The sequence below is a fragment of the Tamandua tetradactyla genome, chromosome 1, assembly GCF_023851605.1.
Source record: "Tamandua tetradactyla isolate mTamTet1 chromosome 1, mTamTet1.pri, whole genome shotgun sequence".
Lineage (NCBI taxonomy): Eukaryota > Metazoa > Chordata > Mammalia > Pilosa > Myrmecophagidae > Tamandua > Tamandua tetradactyla.
Window position 1 is genome coordinate 111,484,018 of NC_135327.1, and position 21,782 is coordinate 111,505,799.

Genomic DNA, 21,782 nt, shown 5'->3' on the forward strand with positions numbered 1-21,782 from the left:
TACTGAACAGAAATTGTGCATGTGAATATGAGAGTAAGATGCATCTTCCAAATGTACTTCTGATTTGTCACATGTTTAGAAGTACGTGGCTCATTTAATTGAAAAAAAAGTTGACATCCTGTACCCATTTGAACATAAGCCTTCCACGGTTTATCCCCAACCACATCACTCTTTAACTTTATTTTTATCTTAAGCCTCCATTCTTGCCAGGAAATACTGACACCATATCAAAGTAAATCACATGTATACCTCCTGCTGGATCTTATTCAGAAGGTTGATGCCATCTCTTCTACTGCCCAGTCATCTCAACACTTTCTCAACTTCAAAGCCCTGTCAAAGTATGTCTCCTCTTGAAAATCTAACATTTCCACAAATATGTATCAAATACATGCCATATAGTAGATACTCTGCCAGGCTCCGCATTGGATACATAAATTCAAGAGACAGAACATCTCTCATTGAGCAGATTTCTCACTGTAAAATTCAGGAAAATGTACATACTCAAGCATTTCATTTTCCTATAAATTTCTCTAGTAAATATTATCTGTATAATCAATTTTGTCCTTGTGCAGTTTCACATATTTTCATTAATCAATTCAAATTCTCATTCATTTAAAAATATTTATGAAGTCCCTATCACATGCCCGGCACTTTACTAGGTGCTGGGGAAACAACCACAAACAAAATTGGCCAAGTTCCTTCTCTCAGAAAGCCACAGCCTAGGGTAAAGACAGCTGTGAACAATAACAACTCATTAAATGCTATAAGGTAAAATAAAGTAAGGTAAAAAGATAAAGTATTAGAGGGTATTTCATATACAAGAATTAAGGAAACCCCAACTAATTGTGTAATATTTGCAAAGAAACATAAAGGAAGTGAGTGAGTTGTGACAACCTCTGAAGAGTGGTAATCTACAGAGAGAGGGCAAATACAAAAAGAAAAGAGAAGAAGGAAACAAACCCCAAGGCAACGATGCTCAGTGTTTGTGAGGGAAGGGGCTGGTGACCAATTGAGATAGTGGAACGTAAGATCTGGGGTTGCGGGAGGATTCGTGTTTGCATTCTGCCTTTCCACCTACCCAGTGGAGTTGTTGGAGCACAGAACTGTCTTGTGTACTCGCGCACTTCAAATCTTCCATGGAATGCGCTAGGGGACTTGCACAGAGTAGAATTCAATAACATTGACTATCATTAAAAATTGACAGACACAAAGAAATTTGTTGCAATAACTTGATGTTCCTTGAATTAGAAGGGTTTGCACAGTAACATGAAATAAATCATAGAACACCTGAATCACCCTGTTACAAATTCAGAAGCAAAAACACCCCTAAAACAAACTCTCTTTCACTTGCTCTCAGTTTCTCTCCTTCCCTCCATCTCCTTCTCCGGCTCATCCCTATTTTTTTGCCATATTTCTCCAGAAATTACTGTCTTTCTAAATTTTTTTTTTTATCATGCTTTTTATTTTTCTGCATGGGCAGGCCTGGGAATTGAACCCGGGTCTCTGACATGGCAGACGAGAACTCTGCCACTAAGCCACCATCACACCACCCTGTACTTATTTTTTTTAAGCTTTTTAATTTTTCAATAATGAAAGCCCACACCCTTTGGCTCCCTATCTTTCTTTCTTCAGAAGCACGATTTGCAATTCCATGTGTCCTGCACTACACATATTAATAAGCAGCATTCATCGATGATCAGCCATGGACTGAGAGCCCAGCATACGCAGACAGTGACCTAGACATGTGGGATGCAAAGCCAGAGTGCCATATACACCTGAAATTCAAGCAAGACCTGAAAATCAGAGGTGCCGCTGGGTTTGGAGTCCCCTTACTTGCTAGGAGAAAGATAAGAACAGTAGGTACCTCCTAAAGGTACTGCAAGGATAAAGTGAAAGAATTCACGTAAAGTGCTTTTCATAGGTCTGTTACCTATTAGAGCTCAATAAATACTAATTATGTATTTACTATGTATATTTTTACCCAAATATGTGGAGGACATATAAGAAGGCCAACAAGCTTGACTCTCTCCAGCCCTGTACTCTCTTCTCTCAAATGTTGTCCCATTGCCTAAAATTCAGTGACTACAGAGTGAACAATCACCTTCACTCTTACACAATTCCTGCCTTATGATGTAGTTTCATTACTGCCTCCTAAAGCCTGGCACAGAAATCACCTTCTGAATGATCGTTCTGCTTCCAGCCTTTCCTTCTCTCCAATGTATAAAATACATCATCTAGCATTAGTGGTCATTATTATTCTTTGTTTTATGGAAAAGTTAATGAATAGAGAGATCAAGGCAAAGTGCATGTTAGAAGTGTTAGGCTGGCATGCTCATTGGTATCTCAATTATTAAATAACGTGCTTTTCTTTAATGTGATGTGTCTTTGAATGGAAACTTCCAGAACAAGTTCTTCCTTTGCCAGTCTGCGCCCGATCTACCTGGAGTCACAGTGACAAGCTCCGCCAGGGTCAGTGGCTACAGCCACGCTAGTGGGAGACCATAAGCAGGTCTTCTTCCCCATGACTGTGACAGGAAGATTGTACTTTAGGTTTTCCCGATTCTCTCCTTTCTTGTTACTTTCTTCTATTACCTGCAAAATAATGATGGAAAATTTTGCTCTGCATTTTGCTCCATTTCTTTTGGAGTTTCACCACCGGTACACTGGCAAACCTGTGATGGAAAAATCTCAGATGCTCTTGCTCAGTATTCAGAAAATTGTTTCAAAAATCTCAAGTAAGGAGGAAAACATGATATACTTTCAAAATGTTTTGAAATCAGAAGCTCCCAAAATGCCCATCCATAACTATACAGTTAAAATAATACCGTCATTAGCTTAAATGTTCTAGTCAGTTCTTACCTACTTGTGAATAAATATAAAACTAATTGGAACATATGTTTCAGTGTGACAATGATGCGTATTCATTTTCCACTAGTTATTTTAACTGGCTTTGTCTTTCAGTTTGACTGCCCAAAGACTAAGCTCAAAATAAATTATTCGAAGAACTATGCTCTTAGGGTTTTTAATCATTCAAATAGAGTTTACAGTCATTTAATGAAATAATTAATTATCCTTTTGTGGCTCTGTTGGTTTGAATATAATAAGCAATATGGAAATGGTTTTATCTTAATAATTTCTTCATTACCTTTTATGTGATGAAAACAGGTTTTCTCCTTGAAATGAATCAATAAAGATATAAAACATTTATTTTTGCTGGTAACTAATGAACATTATCAGCATGGAAAAATTACATTAAAAGGCTCTCTTGCCCTTTTTCCTGCAGTAAAAATTTATAAAATGCTTACTTCAGGAATTGCTCCTGATTTACTGTCACTTAACTGTGATTCTTTTGTTTTTTTCTGTTTCCAGGGTCTTCTATTCCGTTATCCTCTAAGGTTCACTGATTGGCTCTTGTAATCCAGAAATGCTTTTTTTAATTGAAAAGCTACGCCTCTTATTAAGTAGCTTGAAAAGATGTTTGTTCTAAGTAAGTGCCCTAAAATGAGAAATGGAAATCACTTTTGCGATTTTTCTCACATACAAAATAGCTCCTAACAATTCTATGAAAATGGAAGATATTTTTATTTGAAAGAGCTCTTGATTTCTTTCCAGTGGTAAAATAGCAGGGAATTTTGCAGTTGAATATTTGTTGTTTTTTTTGTTTTGTTTTCTGTTTATGCCCTGGTGTTTCAGCTGTTTGAAAGATTCTCAAAATATAAGACAGGACTCAAACACAAGAGACCTCAGTCTGCTCTCAACCCATTTATCTCCCCATCCACCTCACTTTTTAATCACAAAAAATGTTAGAAAAGTTAGAGAAAATGTAAACTCTCCCTAAGGTGGCAGCAAAAAAGCAATAGGCTGTATTAGTTTTTCTCAAACTTTTCTACCAAAGCAGAGAATCCCTAAGAGCCTCTGTAGGAAAATTAGATGCACCGTAAGAGTTGGAGGATCCTTCTGAAGCAGGTTGTTATAAAGCTTGAAATCTATCATTTTAAAGCTTTCAAGTGAAAGTGAATGTAGCATTCTACATTCTGAGCCATAGCTTATATAAATATATATAAACACATAGATATGTAAATAGATTTACCTTACACAATGAGGCTCCATTTTCAACTTTTCACTGTAATAACCATTGAAAAGTTGTACCATGTTTTAGATGACCTCTTTGACTCTTTTTCCTCTATAATGACCTCCTACCCCAAAACATATTAAATAAATAAATATAAGATAACTACATAAACAAATACATATAGTAATGTCTTCATATAGCTTCCAATCAGAAAATCACATGAAATAAATATGAATTATACCCCATAATTGAATGAACCCAAAATGCTTTGTTTTGGCACATGTACCAAATGAAAGAAAAGCTAGTAGTGAACTCTTTTGCACAAGTGTGATTTCCATATGTCTTGGGGCACTCACTTTTTATACTTTATTTTTTACCCTAAAGATATTTTTCTGTTCAATATTTATATTTTCAAGTACGGTTTGTGTGGGAGATAAGCATAAGCCCCATAAAAGTTTAAAAATCATTGACAAACACAGAATTGAAAGAATGCACCTTCCAAGGAGATTCCCTCACACACCCTTCCAAAATTACCACTGAAATTTTGGGACAAAATCTATTTATTTATTTTCAAAGTATTGTTTATAACTAATCTAAGTGATTTCCCATTGTTTGATTTTTTATCTATGAAAATTGTTTGGGTGTCTTGGGTTAGAACAGAAGGCATAATTTTTTCTATGAAAAGTTATGAATATTTTGTCACTTAATGACATGGCAATTGGTGGCATGGTTTTCAAGAGCAAATTTGCAAAGCAATGGATAAGTAGTTATAATCTTTAATATTCTAAATTTCTTACACTCAAACAAAATTGACCTTCCAAGAAGACATGTTATTTTCTTCTGCTCCTTCAATTATTTCTAACAAATGGCAAGTCCATGATTTAGACAAAAATAGGGTTAGGTCAACTGAAAGTTTCAGTAGCCCTTACCAACTGTGCACTCCTTTTATACCTCCTTTTTTCCTGTAACAAGATCATTTGGATGTAACATAATCTCATGAAGGAGATGAACTCTGATTCTGCTTTCTTTAGGGGAAGCAGTAGGAAGACTCTGATTGAAAATGTTTAGGAACTTCTGCACCACCCGGTGAGTGTGCATATGAGTGTGCAGTGAGTGTGGAGGCCTTAATTGGTATCAGAGCATGAATTCGAATGGAAGTACCCTCAGAGATGAGTGGCTGAAGACAGATTTGTTTCGCCTTAAACTGATCATCTTTACAAGTGTTTCTTAATGGTGGAAAATGGGGCAGGCTACAAATAGGAAGAGTGGCAGGAACTTCTACATGAAGAATAAATGTCCTTAAAATTAGTGCCTCTATTTTAGTAAAGAGGAAATTCATTCTAAATCAGAGCAAAACTCTCAGACCAAATTGCATGAAGTTCTGTTTTAGGACAAAAATGAGTTTGGGTATACTTTCACAAGAAGCCTCTGATGAAAGCCCAGTAGGAAGGCAGAAATTCCCTCGTCCTTCTCTGTTTTGTTTGTTTTTATTACTCCAGCTGCGTAAGTGCTTATCACACTCTGCCTAGCCATGGAGCCAGTTGTCCACACCCCTAGTCCTCCCACTAGACTCCTGGCCTCCTTGAGATTAGGCAGACTGTGTCAATTTTCCATTTTACTTCTTATCAATCAAACTGTGACTATCTTGAACAGTGTTTAGTACATAATGGGTAGAAAAAAACATTTATTGAATTGAAACGTGCAACTACAAATAAACTGCTGCCATTAGAGATGTGCTCCCTTGCTTACACTGTGTGAAAACAACCAGTGTCCATGCCTATAGAAGGGGACACACATTTAGGAACCCATCTACTGCAAAGGTCTTTTGAGCTCTGAGAAACCAGTGGATTGTTTATAGGGAGATTTGGATCAGCCACCTCTTCATGCATTTGGTAGAGCAAACAAATAGCCTCTCTTTTACCCTCCAAATCTCTACCTTAAATTTATGGAATTTCTTGTTACTCAACGCTTCAAGAGACTTTTGTTCCATCTTCCTCTCCCCCCTCCTTTATTTTCTTTTTATTTTTCTCCTGATTCTTCCCATTTTTCGTATTATTACCTAAGGACAGCAGCTTTGTCTTTTAAGCCATTTGCTATCCTTCTTCATTCTCATTTCCATCTCAATCTCCTTGCATAATTTTAGCATATGGTGGATGATCAAGGTTACTTGAAAGATCATACATCTTCTCTAAAACAATAAAATGTCAGAGGAAGTATTTTCTAAGAATTCTGTTCGCTCCTCCTTTTTGCTTACTCTCTCATTTTTCAATATTATTTTACCATTTCAGACAACTCCCTACTTCTCATTTAAATGACAATACCTAATAATTTTTCTTTTGTAGATATTATTCAATGTCTTTGTATGAAAGAAAAAATACATTCATAAAAATGCAATCATTGCCTCTTGTTCCCATATTACCTAATGGCTCTAATAATATTAAATACTTGAAATTTTTTGAAATCCTCCCTCCTTGGTTTCATCCTTCACACTGTCCCTGGTGTTCTTACTCCATGGACATTTCTATTCAGTGTTTCTCAAGAGATTTTTCGTTGATGGGGTGGGGGTAGTGAATCTGAAAAGAAGAATAACAGTGACGCCAAAGATTTTTACATCATTTTTTTAATTTTAAAAGTGTTTGCAGATACATCACCTTATGTTTTAAAAATACTGATTTATCCATCTGTAATCACAAATCTCATATGGATGTGTATATATGAGTTGGCTTCACATTTTCTTTGTCCCTACATTTTTTTAAACAAAAGTGTCTCTTGTTCATGTCATCATGTTTTATCTTCCCTGCAATTCGCTGACATTTGAACACTTACACTGATGAGTGTTATGAGGTTGGAAGATTTTTCGCCATCAGTGGTCACATGGTTAGTGTTATTCGTAACAGCAAGCATTGTGCCCGGGACGGCAGGGCATGTTGTGTTAAACCTCATAACCACCCTCTGAAGAAGACACCGTTACTGTCGTCATTTCACAGGACAGGAGGGAAGTCAGAGGCGTTAGGCACATGCTCATGGGCACACAATCTGTGACAAAAGGACTCAAATTCTGTCAAATAACATTAATAAATCAACATTCTTAACAATTACACTATCACATTCTTCTAGATCTGCCAATACACAGCCTACTCTGAACTCGGCACATGAAGTGGGTCAGAAAACAGATTATCCTCTGATTTCTCACCAGGTTCATTCTATTGCACCATATTGTCTTTAATTAATAAAATGTATAGGCTATCTGGTATATAAAGTGTATTTGGCCAACATTTTAAAGAGACATATAAAGTGAATCTATTGTGCAAAAACAGAATAACAAATCCACTTAGAAAGCCTCGGCCTCTGTATGTCTGAGTAAACTTCCCTTGCATAGTTCTCACTGCTAATTGGGAAAACCTTCCTACAGGAAGAGATTCCCAAACCATCTGAAGAGTGGAGGAAAGGATAATGCATTTGGGACCTGAGAGGGGCTGGGTGTGTCTTACACAGGGTATAGAGTGGGAAAAATGGTCTGAGGCATTAAGTGACTAAGTGAAGAGTCTGCCTTCCTTCTAGGAAACCGATCATAAATCATTGTAGGAAAGCACATGTAACCGTCACATAAGCCCGGAGCATGTTTTGCCTGCAAACTTTGTGGCAGCTAGCATAATCAGTGGGTGTTAACCACCCAGCTATGCTTAAAACAGTCTTGCTACTGGGTGACACCTTAGGTACTAAGGGTCAGCAGAATACTCAGCCTGATTTAGTCATTCCAAATAAGCTGCTGACATCTGAAATTAGAAATAAAAGGGGTGAAGCACTTCAAGGAAAACAGAGCCCACTGATATTCTTATTTCCTCGTGAAAAAAGAAAACAGTATTTCAGCATGTCAGCTGCTCCAGATTCCAAAGCAGGCCACATGTTTTGTGACAGCTGCTGACATGTGCAATTTCCTCCAATTAAATCTTTCAGCATATTTCAGTTAGAAGTGGCCAAGTCTTTGCCTACTAGGAGAACTTTAACTTAAAAGATGGTTCCATTATGCTCTGTTCTGTGTATGTATAAAATAACAATAGCAGCAAACACAATTAATTTTGATAAACTATTAACAGGATGTGAACAAATAAAATAAAAAGAAAGTCTTGAGAAATTATCTAAAATGATTTTGGGTTATCATAACAGCAGAATACTTTGTATTCATAAGAACTATGTGAAACCCTATTTCTGAGGACACAGGCCTGGGTCTATGGCACTACAAAGCTTTTTAATTCATCCTTCCATTTCTCTTCCCCACTGCACAGAACTCAAACTGATCAAACAAGAAAACCTAAATGTAAAATGTTCAATTGGATTCCATTTTTAAAGATTTCAAAAATCTATTACAAAGCATCGGATATCTTTTTGCATACATGTAGTTAAACCCTGAATAAGCTTTTAGGAGACTTCCTCCACTTGGGAAGACTTAAAACAAGTTTAAACAATTAATGGAATTGTTTATAAAATTCTCCTCTTCCCAGAACAAAAGCACAGATGCCCTAAGGGAATGGAGACATGTTTGCTAAGAATTTGAAGCTCTAAAACACTTCTTCCAGGAAGAAGACAACAGAAGTTTTTTGTGAGATAGACATCCTTCTCTGGAAATGGTTTGAACAAGCTCAGGTGGTGACCTCCTCCTGGAATCAGTCTTTCCCTTTTCTATGCCAGGGATGACCCAAGCTCCTGTTGGATAAAAATAGCCTAGAAAGTCACCATGGTCCTCCATTCCCCAGTTGTGTCTTCATGCTCTCAATGAATCAATCGTTTAGGAAGAAGGTAGTAAATCTTAGTGATACTAAACTTGTGGAGAAGGTTCTGAATATACTGCTTTATTCTGTGGGATTCCAAGATGCATCCAAACTATTTATATTTTGTATCAATTTTAATGTAGACATTATCCCAAGATGTTTTTATTACAATAATCTTAAATTTCAAATTTTATTCCAGACCAACATGTGCATCTATTCAGGAGAGATATTTAAAACAAAAGGAAATCTAAAGATGATACGTCCAGTTTTCTTTTCAGACAGAAAAGAAGGAAAAACATATTCAAGGCAGAAATTTGACTAGAACCCATGTTTCCTAAATCTTATCTTAGTCTTTTTCACACCTTGCTCTTTTATTCTGTATACTGAGCCCCCCAAAAGAAATAACACCCCAAAATAAGTATTCCAATTAGTTATATCCATGGAATAAATCAAGACCCATTTTGGGTGAAGGCTTACGATAAGAGGCAATCATTTGGTAATAAACTGAGATGAGAACTTTATAAAGTTTATTATTTTTTGTTTTGTTATATTTTTTATAAAGTTTATTTTGAATATAAATTACATTGTTGATGGCTTATAAATAGCTGGAGGGGAGTCTTGTTAACCTTTCTAGACTCATATGAGGAAGAAGCGGAGTGCAGAGAACTAGGTTAATCTCTGATATTGCAAATCCAGGGTTGAAGGCATTCTCAGAGATCAAGTTCAACTACAACTCTATGATTTGAATCCCAGCAGCTCTTCCAAAGAGTTATCCAACTATATTGTAATGTATCTGTTAGAAAGCTTTTTGATTTGCAAGTAACAGAAACCCAATTCCAGCGAGTTTAAATGGTCAAGATAATTTATTGGTTTACATAAGTAAACCTCAGAAGTAAGTGGGAAGTCCTGATTCAGTGGCAAAATAAGTTCCTGGTTCCTTCTTTTCTCCATGTCTCCGTTTGGTCTCCCGTGGTGTCAAATCCTCCTAAAGGCAACTCCTCATGGTGACAAACTAGCCAGCAGTCCCCAAGGCACTTCTAGTAGGAAAGACCACCAGAAGCATCTTTGTTGCAGCAGCCTCAGCGCAGTCCTGAAGCTTGCTCTCATAGGCTGGCTTAAGTGACGTGTTCATCCAAGAAGCATTTAATGTGTCCAAGGTATCAGAATCAGCAGCTTGGCTTAGCCTGGACCATGTGTGCCACCCTCAAGCCAGCACTGAAGTAAACTTTTCCAGAACTGCCTGAACCCTTAATGCCAAATCAGGAGATGCAAGGGGAAGCTGGGGAGAAAGAATGGATTCTAGATAGGCAACAATATTGAACATGTCCAATGATAGGGATCCTACTAATTTTCAAAATCATTTGGGTACATCTGATGGTTGCAAAGTATAACCAAATATGCACCACCAAAAGTTTTAACTGTTAATATTTTACCCACTTCATTCACATGGGCAAACCATTAAAATAATCACACCTAGGTTAAATTTTCATCATCTGAGAATAGAAATGTTAAATGAGAATTTTGGTATATTACCTGTAATTATTGCTCTGCTTTTATCAAAGCAACAGCATGAAAAAAATGAAGAGGCTAATGGGTAAATTGTGGCTGAGGAAGTAGCATATTTTGGGCAGCTCCCCTCTATTTGAACTATTGGTGAAGCTGCAGCTGACAGTTGCAATTTGCAGGCTAACAGCCAAATTTCCACAGTAGGGATAACAGATATGCTTTTAAAAATCAATATGCCTTCATACCATTCAGAGAATGCCACATTTGTGCATATCACTGGTTATTCCCACATACCAATTGGGTAATTGAGACCATCAAAGTTGTTATTTACAAATTCTTATTTTAGTGTTGGCTGCTATGCTATGAGAAAAAAAAAAAGTGCTTTTGTTTGTACCTTGTCAGCTACAGGTTTATTTTCATGACCTGTCAAGCTAGGCCATATTTCAAATAATCTCAATACCAGTAAGACTCTGAATCCTCCTGCCATCCACCTCTCCTTTACCTCCTCTGAGCCTAAAGGGTACAGACCATCCTGTGATTTGTACCCAGGGCTCATTGTGCTGCACCTTGCTTGGAGAAAACTGCATGCTCGATGTGTGCACTTGAGGTTTTATAATGTTTGTATGCTTGGAGAAAACTGCATGCTCGATGTGTACACTTGAGGTTTTATAATGTTTGTACACACACTCACTTTTTCATGCAAGCCATTTTCCTCAGATATACTGATGAATATGTGTCATAAGAAATACCATTATTTGGAAACAGAAAAATATTAAAAACTATTCTTTAAAAATACTTGCTAAACTCTTTAGGACAGAAATTATTTAAAGTAGAACAATATGTGGTAAAGTCATAGTCACCTGTGAGTTTCTGAGGACAGAGAGCATTCTCCCAGCCTTATCGTACCCCTGGGCTGAACCATGTGCCAAGTACCGAACAGAATTCAATGTACACTGGATGAATATATGCATTTTAACAGTCTTTTCATCTAGAAAGAAACAATGATTTGATCATTTAACATTATTTTTATTTTATAGTACAAAAGTCAAGGAAACAAAATGGAAATAAATTTGATCAATTATTTCCTGTCACTGCAAATCTCCCAGAAAAAAGCACCAGGCAGTGGAACTGGAGGGTATGCCAATTCTTCTGCTATTTTGGAGACTCAATGTTGCAGGATCAGGGGCCTCTTTAAATAGTTTCTTTAGGAATGTAATCTAAGGCTCAAAGTGGCATAATCCTTGTGCATTTGTGGCAAGGTTTTTGCATTGCAGCATCTGGCTCTTTTTATCATATATTTCAGGTTCCTCCATTTTCTACATCACTTGAAACAAATGTGCCTGTGTTGGGTATGGGGTATGGATATCATATCAATAAAGAACAAGGTATAGAATTTTTTTTTATTTTAATAAGTTTATAGATGATCATAACTAGTCAAGGGCTTATTTGTTGAGTCTCAGCTAATAAATTGAAATTAAATGATTTCAAGATGCCTTCCAGTTATAAAGCTAAACAATTTAAAGACCGATATTAAAAGAAGAACTGGCTTAGTGTCACATATAAAACAATTTTAAACAATCTTGGGTAAATCCATTAATTCGCCATACAACTTGAAACTTAGCCAAGAATAAATGAAGTGCAAAACTGTCTTTCTTTGATATCTTATACCATTCAATGGACCATTTTATATATTATAGTAACTATCTAAAACAAATAGCAAATGTGACTATAATAAGAAGTTGGTTTTGTTTTTCAAGTGAAATAAAAATTGACTTTTGTTCTCAATCACATCTTTCCATTTAATAAATGTAAGTCAACATCCTCACTTGATAGAACATAGAATTCTGCATTACATTAAAAGCTATTGCCTGTATACCATCCCATCTTCCATCCCTCTTTGGACATGGTGAAATCACAGAATCTATCATTATTAAATCTCAAGCCTTTAATGTATGATTGAGTAATACCTTTAGACAATGCCAAATGGAAAGTCATCTAATGCATACAATTCAAAATAGTAACATTAAACACATGCACACATCTTCTTTCAGTGTGGAAGTTAGGGGAGTCCATTTACATTCTCACAGATGATATTCCTTATATAACTTCATCTTGTAGGGAGAGTAAAGAAGTTTTGGATTTGGGGGATTGGGGTCTCAAACAACCCCAAATTAATACCTCAACCTCAATCAATACCATGCTCAATTAGCTGTTGGATCTGAGTATACCAGCAAGCTTATTCTCAGGGCCTCGCACTTTTGCAAACTCATAACTTGTCTGGGCCAACAAACCGGGCTTGTACTTGTAGTTCTGCTTTAATCCTGTTATATAAAAACAAGTGTGTCTGGCAGCTGAATTATTTACAGACAAGAGTTAGAATCTCTTTGTAGTCAGTGCACAATTTCTGAAGCACTGCTGCCCAGAAAAGGCCCTGGAACACCAACATCTCTTGCTTAATTGTTTTTTTTCTTTCTTTTTCAGAGTGTTTTACATTAGGTCAAGTTGTTACTGTCACATTCTAGATGACACATGTAGAAGAATCCACAGAGTATGGGAAGTGACTGAGACAGCTTTAGGAAGAGATAGAATTGAGTTAATGGGAACTAAATCGGGTCCTTGGAAACTTTCTACATGTTCCTCCTAAAGGCAGTAAGAAATCCACCAAAGGTGTTTTTAAGATGTCACATTTTTTTCTTGTTGCAAAGAATGCTTTGGGTTGTTAGTAGGCTGGCCCCCATAAATCCCTATCAATGCTTGTTCAGTCATTAACTGTCAACATTGCTCCCTTCTAGTCTATGTGCATTTTTACGTAGTTTGCTTCATAATATATATATATATCTGATTCTTGTCAAATTTTTCCCATTTCTGCTGTGAGCATTTCCATGTCTTCTCACCATCCTTCACAGCTGCAGTATTGATGATTGTATTACATTCCATCCAGTTAAAGAGTTTCGTTGGTTCTTTTGGGTATTTCTGGCATTCTTGTATAGATAGCATCATCTTGAATAAACATTTTTCCAATAATAAGTTTCTCTCCTTAAATTAAATGTCTACTCATATTATTAGGTCAAAGATTATATGACAATTTTATGGCTCCTGAAAGTTATTGCCATGATTTCTTCAAAAGAATTGGGCTAATTTTCATTGATATGTATAGTATAAGAGTGCTCCATTTTCTCCACACATCACCAGAGGATGAACTTTTCCTAAGAATTACTCTTAATAAGAACTAACATGTATTTATCACTTATAGATGCAGATACTGTGATGAGCATTCACTAATCTAAAAGAAGCTACACAAAGGAAAGTTCTATTTTTATTGCCATTTCATAGGTAAAGCAGCTCAGACTAAAGAGGTTTTCTAATTCACCCAGATTTAGAAAACACAGGCATTAGGTAGAGAGTCAGGGCTTATCCCAGGCACGACTAGGTCTAACCTATATGTTGCACTGCCTTTATTCCTTGTGTAGAAATTGTCCATCCCATCACTTATCTACTTGTTTACTAGTCATGTTTTATTATTAATCTAGACTCTATATACACTGGGAAATATTATCCAACAAAATATGTCAACCTGGTTTTTCCTTCATATTCCAATATCACCAGTCTTCTATTTAACATCTACACTTAAAATTCTGGATCTTATTCCCAACTATAACACAGTTTTACTATCCACCCATGAAAATCACTCCATCTCTGTCTTACCAGTCAATATGGAGTGAGCTATTAGATTTTACTAGCAGAAGTTACCATAAAAGTGCAATGACTTTACAAAGAGGAAAATGTTTTAAAGGAGTTACAATTTATTATAAGACTTATTTGGGGGAAGATAGATAACCAAAGTTATTTATAAACTCCAGAGAAAAAGAAAGGACTAAGAAACCAGTAACCAAACCTTTCTTTTAATCAGAGATTGGCACTCTAAGTTTATTATTAGCTCTCAGCAATAAGTTCAGGAAAGAGAAATCATTTGTTTTAATATTTACATAAAATTGTTATGAATTTTCCATTAGCTATTTTATAGATTTTCTAATTCTATTACACATTTTATTTACTATTAGTAAAGACCGTCATTCATATTTCTGAGTCAAATACAATGCTTCCTATGCTAGCATTTTCAAAAGAATTAAATATAATGAAGATATAGTTTGGAATAACTTATCAAATTCTTCTAATTGCTTTCAGTTTGCCTATTGTCTTTCAGTATAAGTACAATAGCAATATAGATATTTGAAGAAGGAAAGCCAAGAAAGAGCTCCATATATATCTAAAATCTTTACTATAGACACATGTTCATAACATCATTATATTAATGCAAAATCCTGAAAAAAAAAAAAACACCATATATCCATAGGCACAGGAACAGATAAGTACATTTTGGTTATGTTCACAAAATAGAATTTTACAGTGAAAATGAATTAAATATAGCTTTTCATGCCACCTGTATGAATTTTATAAAAATAATTTTTAAAAAAGAAAGTGGTAAAATAATACATGTAACTACTCCATCTACGTAAATCTCAGAAGTGGGCATAAGGACATGGAAGATGACTCCCGGGGTGAACCTGGCCTTGGCACCATGGGATCAACAATGCCATCCTGACCACAAGGGGGGTGAAAGTGTAACAAATAAGGTATCCATGGCTGATAGAGTGCAAAGACCTGAGAGGCTACACTGCAGGTCACTCTTATGCAAGCTTCAGCCGATTATTTCTGGTTACTATGGCTTGCCAAACCCCAACCAAAATCATGCCTATCAACCCTAAAGAACACCTAGGGTTTTATCTGAGATTCTACAAAAGATCCATGCACTAGAGTAACTTTCCAGAAACCTACAACCTCCAGCTGGGTCCTGAAATGCAAAGGGGCCAGCCTTTTCAGAACATCAACTCATTCCATCCCCCATCCCATATTATCGACAGCCCCCTTCCAACATGAAAATGTTAGAATGGCCATAGCCTAAATACCCCTAAAGAGTGAAGAAAAATGCCAAAGTTGATGGTTGAGTTATACAGAGAAGATAGTATTTAGCAAATGAGTACGATCGCTGAATCATTATTTTGATATTAATTTTAGTCTCCAGTGTCTTGGAGCAGCTAGAATTAAAAAACTAAAATTGTGTAACTGTAATTCATGCCAAATTGTATCTGTTCTACAATTAATTGTTGCAGAATGCTTTGAACTTTATTGCTTTTTGTATGCGTTATTTTTTACACACACAAAAGTCAGTTGTAATGGATGCACAGCTATATGATGATACTGCTAACCACTGACTGTACACTTTGGATGATTACATGTATGTGAACATATAATACGTATCAATAAAATTGCATTACAATAAAAATGTGCATAACTGAAAAACATTGACATAAAATTATAAAGAAAATAAAAGGATAAAAACCTTTTATACGATGGTGGTAGGGTGGAGATATAAAAGAGTCACACTGGGAACTTCCAAGTTTTCCTAAACAAGCTGTTGGGTTAGTATCATTCTATGTGACTTACATGTACATCATATATTATTTTATATGTATGTCTTTAATTTTTAAAAATGTAAAGTCCAATAAGATCCCTTATGTTCACAAAAAAGATGGTTATGGTAGAAAAGATTATTTTTAAAAATAATAATTAATAGAAATTTAAAGTAACCTAAATGGGAATTTGAAAAACATTAAAAATATCTTAAACAAGTTAAAAATCCAGATAGAGTCTAAAGTTTTAAAACATAATTCATAAATTATGTGAATTATGAAGCAAATAAGTAGACTAAGAAAACTATTCAACACATAAGATAAAGTTTGAATGCATGTTAAGAGTCCTTAAATTTAAAATAATTCTTAAATACTCTGATAAATGCATGGATAATAACTAACACAAATTTCATACAGAAACAGATAAAATTACTGAAGGAGACCTACATGATTGCTTCTTTTTAGAATTCATGACTTCTTAGTCTTAGCTTTCCCAAGGCTACTTGTCTTCCAATAGAATTTAAAACCTAAACTAAAGAAGCACATTGGAGTAAAGAGACTTACAATTTCTGCATTATTTTACTGACACAGCTTCAGATTTCATCCACCCATTCAGGAGAGAAGTCACTAATCCAGAGGGAAAACAGACCCCCCGTTTTGTGCCATATTATGTTTACTTCTATTTCATTTCTTTTGGCATGGGAAAATATTCTTGCAAGGGGGAAATAGCCACAAAGACCACTTGAAGTACATGAAAACTCTTTTCACGATTATGTCATTAAATTGGATAACCCCCAAAGATCACAGTGGTGTTTTTCTTCCTAATCTCACATATTATCCCGGGGAAAACATTCCTCTGCCTTTGGGAGGGAAAATTTAATTATGGCAATTGTGCAGAATCAACCTCCAATTTATGTGTCAGAATTCTGAACTTCCAGTAAACATTTTAGCCTTAAGTAAAAAGAAGAAAATTATGACATGCTTATTGAACTAAACAACATCTTAAGATAGAAATATAAATTAAAGTTAACCACAAATAAATTTTATTTTTCTAAGTTTACTAAATGAGCATTTGCATTTACAAAGCATATCTTCATAATTGATAGAATTACAAGTTAACTCATTTGTTTCACTGATGTACATAAATACACTTAAATACTCAATAATATCTTGCAGGTTAATTTTATTTTAATGCCATGTTAATAGTATTTCATAAATTCAGTAAACCACACTATGAAATTGTTCTTTGATAATACCCTCAGACTATATTTATCCCATTTGAGTGGTTGGAAGAGATAAATTTACATGCAATTGACCTAAACCATCCAACTAGATATTATTTTCAATTTTTATGACTGGGGAATCTAATAGGTTGACCTCGTATTTCCCTGTGAATGAAGGAGACTCTATGGGAGAAAGCATCCCTACATTTCTATATTGTTTCCTCCCTCACTGTCATAGTAAAGTTGTTGTTTCTGCTTGCTCTCCAAGTGTAGGTCCTGCTGTACCCTCCTGTGTCCGGGGGAGGGAGAGGGGTCCTAGAGGAAGCAGCAGGCTGAACTTGCAGGTTCCAGAGACCAGGGTTTGGGGCGGGGGTGGGGGGGTGGGGGGTGGAGCTTGGGGTGGGGGTTGGGGTGGGAGGTGGTGGTGGTGAATGATAAAGTTGATGAGAACAAAGGATATAGTTAAGATTGAGTGGGAACGGGCACGGTGGTTCAACAGGCAGAGTTCTCACTTGCCATACCGGAGACCGGGTTCATTTCCTGGTGCCTGCACATGCAAAAAAAAAAAAGAGTGAGTGGATGATGATGTGACATTCCTGAGAATATGAGGATGGAGTTGTACCTTTAAAGGTCAATGTATTTACTTTTACTCCCTCATCATAAATTGTACAGCTAAGAAGTTGGCATGTGAGATGGAATTGGGGAGATGCAATAAGTTCAATATAAGTTAACAAGCATATCTGAACAGGCAAACAAAAGTTTGTGACAGAGAATTGACGTCTAGACTAGACTTTACAACACCTACAGAAGGCAAGAAATCAGCCTCCAGAAACACTTTCCTCATGAGGCAAGATCCATCGTCACCCTGTGTGGTTGTGAGAGCCTTGTGTCTGATGCTCCTTTTGTCTACCTTACTGACAGACAAATAAAACACATGGATTAAAAATAAATAAATAATAGGGGGTACAAATGTTAAAATAAACTTAGTAGATTGAAAGCTGGTGATCAGTGAAGGGGAGGGGTAAGGGTATGTATGAATTTTTTCTGTTGTCTTTTTATTTCTTTTTCTGAATTGATGCAAATGTTCTAAGAAAATGGTTATGATGATGAATATGCAACTATGTAATGATATAGTGAATTACTGATTATATATGTAGAACAAAATGATTGTGTGTTAAGAATGTTTGTGTTTCTTTGTCATATTTTTTTAATTTAAAAGTTAATTTAAAAAATTAAAAAAATAAAAAGATCCATCATCACCAGCCTGACGGATAAGGAAAAGATTCTTGTGCAAAAAGACCAAGTAAAATACTGAAGGATTTTAGAATACTGGGAAAAAATCAGAATATTGAAAAAAGAGTCTATTGGAGAGGGTGCAGTGGGAGGAGACAGGCATACAAAGACCAGAATTCTGGCACAGGGATAAGAAGTGAGAATTTGAGTAAAAAGATTCAAGTTGAAGAATTATGCCTTACATAAAAATCAACCAACCAAGCACCGCCCCCCCCCCCAAAAAAAACTCCCTACTGAGCTATCAGCTGTGAGCCAATCTAAATAAAGGTAAAGATAAAAGGCAAGGGGAGGGGTGCACGGGTAGTTCAGTGGTTAGAACGCCCACCTTTCGTGTGGGAGACCCGGGTTCGATTCCCAAACCATGCACCACCACCACCCCACACACACACACAAAGGGAAAGGGAAAGGTAAAAGATATAATAGTCAGGCTAAAATCACCTTAAAAATCCCTCCTCCATGACAGGACTATACCCAAAGAGAGTGACTCTGTCTGAATTTAGGAATATGTGTGCTCACAGCTGCCCGCATCTGGAGAAAAGGTTGTGGAATCTGGGCTTCTTGAAGAGCCAATTCAATAGAAAACTGCAGAGGGCCCTTGAGAATCAACAAGGTCAACATGGAAAGTGGATTCAACACCACTGGATCATATACTCACAAGTGTTTAAAAGGAAAATTTCAGGTCGTATGTATGTTACCAGAATAAAAAATAGAAAACTATAAAACTGTACAATGCAAAGAATGAACCTGAAGTAAACAATAGACTGCAGTTAATAATATAATTATAATAATATTGTTTCATCGATTTTAACAGAGGCCCCACAGTTGTATAAAATGTTTATAGGAGTAACTGAGGGTGGGGTGGCCATAGGAACTCTGTACTTTTTGCATGATTTTTCTATATGCCTACAACTGCTCTAAATATATAATTTCACCTACAGAGGTAATTAGAATATGCAAATTCATGAAGTCAGAAACTAGAACACAGGTTACGAGAGACCAGGGGGGCTGCAGAATGGGGCATGAATGCTTAACTGGTGTGGAGTCTCTGTCTGGGCTAATGGGAGAATTCTCAAAACTGAATGGTGGGGATGGTGGCATGGTATTGTGAATGAAATTAACACCACAGAACTGTATAATCGAAAGTGGGTAAAATGGGAAATTTTACATTGTACGTCTGCTACAAGAATAAATATTAAAATATCCCCTCCCCCAAAGAACAAAAATAAACAAATAAATAAAATGAACACACACACAAAATTTCATTAATTCTTTCAACAAATATCCACCATGGACTTTGTTCTTTGAATAAGCAAAACTTCCACAGAATAGTAGGTGAGAAAGAAGAAAAACAACAAAAAATGGGACATGATCAGCGCTTTGTGGGAGGAAGATGTGTGCACCCCAGGGCCACCGTGCCCAGGAGGGAATGTTTCCCGGAGGGGCTTGTGCCTGCACCGCTGATACTACAGGACTAGGGGGCACCAGATAAGAAAGGCAGCAGGAAAGACGGGTAGAGGGCACAGCTGCAGTAAAAATATACGAACTATAGCAAAGTTATGGAGCTGCAACTATTGTGGGATAAGAAATGTTATTGTAATTTAGACATTTAAATTCTGACCTTGACTCCACCTTACCCAGTACCACACAAACAACAACAACAGCAATTGATTTGTCATCATAGAGAAATTATTTGTAATCTGTGCCTGGTTTTCTTCATTTGTAAAAGGGGCATAACATCTGCCATATGCATGTAGAAGGATTTTTTTTAAAGCTAAAGAGAAATAATACAAAAAGAGCCTTAATAAAATAAGGTGTAGGGTGTACAAGCGTAGTTCAGGGGTCGAATTCTATCCTGCCATGCGGGAGACCTGGGTTCAATTCCCGGTCCATGAACTTCCCAAAAAAGCAAGCAAACAAGCAAAACACACAAACAAAAAATTTAACAAATCGTACTACAATAATGGGATACTCACATGGAAAAATAATGAAATGTGACCCTGCCATGCAGCATACAAAAAAAAAGGTGTGAACGGTTTCTTGCTTGATGTCTAGATATAGATACACATACAATTCCAATCTAAAATAGTTAAATAGTGCCTTTCTTTTGACCCACCGCAACGTTGATGTGGGGTGGGAATCCAAGGCAGACCATTTCCAGGAAGGCCAAAGTGGGGGCATGAGTGTCTGGGGATTAGCCGATGCCAGCTAAGGCTGACCACAAGGACCCAGAGTTGACCTGCGCTCATAAGTTTTATGGTCCTTATTTCAAGTCTGACTTCCTTTTTTCGCAATGTCTAGGTTAATTATTGCTCAAGCTAGAACAACATAGCAAAACCAACAAACCCAAATGAAAAAAATCAAAACAAGCTATTGTTTACATATCTAACATCAAGTCTGCCTTGAAATTTATATGAGGCTCAACTATGCACTTTTGCCTACACTAGTTCACGTGTCCTTATATCCATCCTTTAGGCCAGGGAGGACCCGTATCATTATTCCCATTTTAAGGATGAATATGGCAGTATCAGCAAGGACACATTGCAGTGAGGACCAAACTCAATTATTTTTTTCTAATTCAAAATTCAGTATCTTTTCTTCTATTGTGACTAACATAATATCTAAAGACCACAAAATCATGAAACAAACAATATATCTGTTTAAAGGGCCACATTCCTTTATAACCTACCCTAAATTTCATTTCTTTATTGGAGAAGTCATTCATTTAAAAATATTTAAAGTAGTTAAAATTTCTTATTTTCACAAAAACCACTCAAAGCTTGTAAACAACCAAGGATCACTCTATGGGATACTGGAAGCAAACTTTGAAAAGAGGAATATTTTATGTTTATTTTGCACTTAATTCAATCTAGTTTATGATGTAGGTGCAGAGACAAAGACAGACTGGGATCTAGCTAATAATTTATACTATACTATAAAAGTTTAAGACAACAAGGGGCCAAAAATTACATTTAAAATCTGTCCGTCTTGCACCCAAAGTGAATAAGAACTCACATCTCAACATTGTTGACAAATTTATAACTAGACACACACACGCCCACACACCTTACGAAGGAGGCATACTACACTAACAGCCAGGAAAACTTTCACCTGGATCTTTCTGTCTCATTGACTTTGTCCATATGCTTTAGCAAATAATGTCATTTTGACTTCTGGAAAACTCCTGCAGGAATAAAAGAAGACAACCTAGCAGCTCTGGAGATGTCAAAATTTTGGTGGGATTGGATATGAGTAGATGGTTTTTTTTTTTTTTTTTCAGAATTGTTCTCAGAAAAGCCCACAGGCAAATAACTCCCAAAGTTATACAAAGACATTTTAAGTCAGTTCAGGTAGGAGGAATTGCACAGACATGTTGAGCTGCTGGCTGAGTTCTCACATGTCTTTCATTAAGTATATGGATCAGCCTGAAGGGAAGTAAGTTTTGCTTGTG